Genomic DNA, 4442 nt, shown 5'->3' with positions numbered 1-4442 from the left:
CTGCCTGCAATTCAGGCGATGCAGGTTCGATCACTGGGTCGGGAAGATCCCCTGGAGGAGGGCATGGCAACCCACTCTAGTATTCTTGCCTGGAGAATCCCCATGGACAGAGGGGCCTGGCAGGCTACAGTTCATGGGGTTGCAAAGACTTGGACACAACTGAGTGACTAAGCACGCACACAGAGCCAGAATATGAATCTAGTATATATTAATTCCAACACCTTCCCCATTATATTTCACTATCTGGGGACATGATTAACTGTCTACTTTACCCTGATTACTACCCAATTCTATAAGCTACAAATTCAATTTGTTTAAAGTCAAATTTATCATATTACTTATCTTTCTCACCATTGTCCAGCTTTTGTTTCCAATGTCAATAATGACCCTGCCAGCTTTTACTGTCAGCCTTTACTCTTCTTTTCTTCCTTGTCTGCAGTTACTGTACTTTTGACTTCTCAGTGCCCATTGCTGCAGGTAGGGCTGGCATTAGGTGCCTTGAAAGTACCCATGTGTGGGAGGTTCTGGAGCTGGGCCCAGTGAGGGCTCATTAGTAGTGGCTATCATTCCAATGATATTCGGTGCCAAGTTACAAGATCAGAGTCCAGGGAATGAAGCCAAAGTTGGCCGGTCAGTTTGCCAAGCTGGAAGTTCTTGGCCACAGTTATAAGCAAAAGGAAAGAAGCCAGCGGAGAGGGAGAGACTGACTGACGATGGGAAATTGAAAAAAACAGTGATGGATGGAGCAGGGTCCTGCGGGAGGCAATGAAAGAAATCGCCATAGGGCTCTTTGAGAGTGGACTGACCAGCAATTGCGATCGTGAGGAGAAAGAGGTATATGCCTGGCATATAGTAGGCACTCAAAATAATATTGAAAAGTCTTAATGCAAATATGTGTCCCCTACTCCCTGGAGGCAACTATTTTGAACAAATTTAGCTTTCTGCTCCCACCTATAAACCTGGCATTTATCTTCATATTTCTAAGTTATATATTTATACTATAATTTCTTGATTTTATCAATTTGAAACTATTAATCTTCTATTAAGTAAATGATAATTTAGCCTTTTGTATTATCACATCCAACTTCCTGTTTCCTCCAGCATAAAAAATTCTAGCTAAATCAGTAGTCAACATATTTTTTTTGGCTATTGAAATACAGTCTAGTGATGATCCAGTTAGTTATAAATTGTATCTTGTACAAATTTTTAATTTTCCTGGAATTAATAATTTTTAAAAGCCCGTTTTCTCTGCATCAATCTTAAATATTTTCCCAAGAGGTCCATCTGCTCTCTGTCAAATCCTCTCAGTAGGTTTTCCCTCCCCCTGGAGCTCGAGCATATTAATAACTTATTTCCATCTTTTCCTCAGAGGCCTCCCTCTCACAGCACTCCACTTTCTACTGCTGTCTGGACAGGTTGCTCTTAGCCCGCGGCACAGCTGTCATCCTGAGAACTCTCTTCCCCGTCAAGCTGTTTCTCTTGTGTTGGGTTTCCCTGTCCTGAATCCAGCGATCTTCCTTCTCTGGGTTTGTTTGTTCTGCGCATTTGCTGAAGCACAGCTTTCAGCAGTCTCCAAGTACGGAGAGTGTCTTATTCAATCCCCATGCTTGCTGCATGGTTTGGCTGGGTAATTTTAAAGGCATTACTCCATCTACTGTTCGGCAATGATGAGAAGTCTTAGGGCACTCTGATTGTCATTATTTTATATGTAACCTATTTCGTCTCTCTGAAAACTCTTAAGGTTGCCTCTTTATGTCAAATGTTCTGAAATGTCAGAGATGTGCCCTCTCGTGGATATTTTGCTATTCATCAAGCTAGCAATGAGAGGGCCCTTTCAGTCTGGAGGCTCTGTGTCTTTTATGCATGGAAAATTTTCTTGTAGCTTTCCTTGGGAAATTCAATGCCTTCCATTTTTTTTTTCTTTCTATGATTTCTGATCTCTTATACTGAGGCTCTATGTCTATATCACCAGTCGCTTTCCGTTCTGTTTTTTGTCTTTTTGTTCTGCTTGCTGGATAATAACTTTGATTTGACTTTACAACTCTATCATAATGCTTTATTTCATTTTGCATATTTTTCAAATTTCCAAATATTCATTGCTATTTAGTTTTTCACAATACACTATCCTTGTTTTATGGATGCAGAATCTTCTATTATTTCCTCAAGGATATTATGTATTGGTTGGTTTTCTTTTGTTCTTGTTCACTTCCATCAGGCTCCTTTTTTTCTGTTTGTTTTGTTACATCTTTTCACGTTGGGTTTGTTTTAAATCAAATGTGTCTACTGATAGTATGTAATATGCAAGATCCAGACAAATGTCACTTAAATATCTATATGAATTGTGACCTGACAAACAGGAAAAAAAAATCATCAAATTCAAAGAGGATTAATAGAAATAAGTTATATGTAGGAAGAATCATATGCAATGTCATTAAAACAATCTTTAAGTCATGTAGAAAGACATTGTAATAGCTTTTAAAGGCCAAAGAAACACACATCTAAACAGGGAACAGGTAAGGGACTGTGACTTGTGGGGAGGGCAGGGGAGAGCGGCCGACTCAAGTCAGACGGAAGGATAGGCACTGTGGAATTTGAATCTAGGGGATGTGCTAGCCCAGGATGATTCCTTTTAAGGTATAGAACTCTACTAAGTGTCTCATAATGTCTCACTTGTTGTTTAGTCACTAAATTGTGTCCAATTCTTTGTGTGTGTGACCCTATGAACCCATTGGGCTCCTCTATCCATAGGATTTGCCAGGAAAGAATCAGTTCAGTTCAGTTCACTCGCTCAGTCGTGTCCAACTCTTTGCGACCCCATGAATCGCAGCATGCCAGGCCTCCCTGTCCATCACCAACTCCCGGAGTTCACTCAGACTCACGTCCATTGAGTCGGTGATGCCATCCAGCCATCTCATCCTCTGTCGTCCCCTTCTCCTCCTGCCCCCAATCCCTCCCAGCATCAGAGTCTTTTCCAATGAGTCGACTCTTCGCATGAGGTTGGCCAAAGTACCAGAGTTTCAGCTTTAGCATCATTCCTTCCAAAGAAGACCCAGGGCTGATCTCCTTCAGAATGGACTGGTTGGATCTCCTTGCAGTCCAAGGGACTCTCAAGAGTCTTCTCCAACACCACAGTTCAAAAGCATCAATTCTTCGGTGCTCAGCCTGCTTCACAGTCCAACTCTCACATCCATACATGACCACAGGAAAAACCATAGCCTTGACTAGATGGACCTTTGTTGGCAAAGTAATGTCTCTGCTTTTGAATATGCTATCTAGGTTGGTCATAACTTTCCTTCCAAGGAGTAAGCATCTTTTAATTTCATGGCTGCAGTCACCATCTGCAGTGATTTTGGAGGTCAAAAAAAAAATAAAGTCTGACACTGTTTCCACTGTTTCCCCATCTATTTCCCATGAAGTGATGGGACCAGATGCCATGATCTTAGTTTTCTGAATGTTGAGCTTTAAGCCAACTTTTTCACTCTCCCCTTTCATCAAGAGGCTTTTTAGTTCCTCTTCACTTTCTGCCATAAGGGTGGTGTCATCTGCATATCTGAGGTTATTGATATTTCTCCCGGCAATCTTGATTCCAGCTTGTGCTTCTTCCAGCCCAGCGTTTCTCATGATGTACTCTGCATATGAGTTAAATAAGCAGGGTGACAACATACAGACTTGATGTACTCCTTGTCCTATTTGGAACCAGTCTATTGCAGGAAAGAATACTAGAGTGCTATTTCCTTCTCCAGAAATTTCTATAGCAAATCATAAAAAATCAAATCCCAAGTCCCAGTTAAAGAAAAATCTCTCTGTTTAATATACAACCACAATTAGCTAAATTAAAATAAGAACCACAATTTTCTTAGATGATACAATTGTTTTATAGATATCATTTGACTAAAGGAAGATTAGAATTAGTATTATGTAAAAAAGAAAGTCAATCACATCAATAATATTAGTACTTTTGTGTTAAGATTAAAAATATATTAGCAGTTTCTATTGTTGCACCAGAAATTTCTACAGACACAGTGGCTTTAAACAACACATCTTTATTATCTCACAGTTTCTGAGGGTCAGGGGTCCTGGCTAGTCTTCAGTGCGGATTCTCACCAGGCTCCCATCAAGGTGCTGGCTGATGGCATTTTCATCTGGAGGCTCAACTGAGGAAAAATTCACTTCCAAGTGCATTAAGGCTGCTGAAGGCATTTCCTTGTTGCTATGTGACTGATGACCCTGACTTTTTGCTGGCTATTAACTGGAGGGCTCCATCAGATTCTAGAGGTGTCCATGTTCCCAAATGAGTCCACAGTTCTACATGGTTTTTTTCTGAGTCCATTTGGGCTGCTATAACAAGGCATTATAGACTGGGAGGCTGAGCAGTTCAATTCAGTTCAGTTGCTCACATGTGTCCGACTCTTTGTGACCTCATGGACTGCAGCATGCCCGGC

Source organism: Bos indicus, chromosome 20, assembly GCF_029378745.1.
Source record: "Bos indicus isolate NIAB-ARS_2022 breed Sahiwal x Tharparkar chromosome 20, NIAB-ARS_B.indTharparkar_mat_pri_1.0, whole genome shotgun sequence".
In the NCBI taxonomy this organism is placed as follows: domain Eukaryota; kingdom Metazoa; phylum Chordata; class Mammalia; order Artiodactyla; family Bovidae; genus Bos; species Bos indicus.
The sequence above is the reverse complement of the archived record's forward strand: the minus strand, read 5'-3'. Positions refer to the sequence as shown.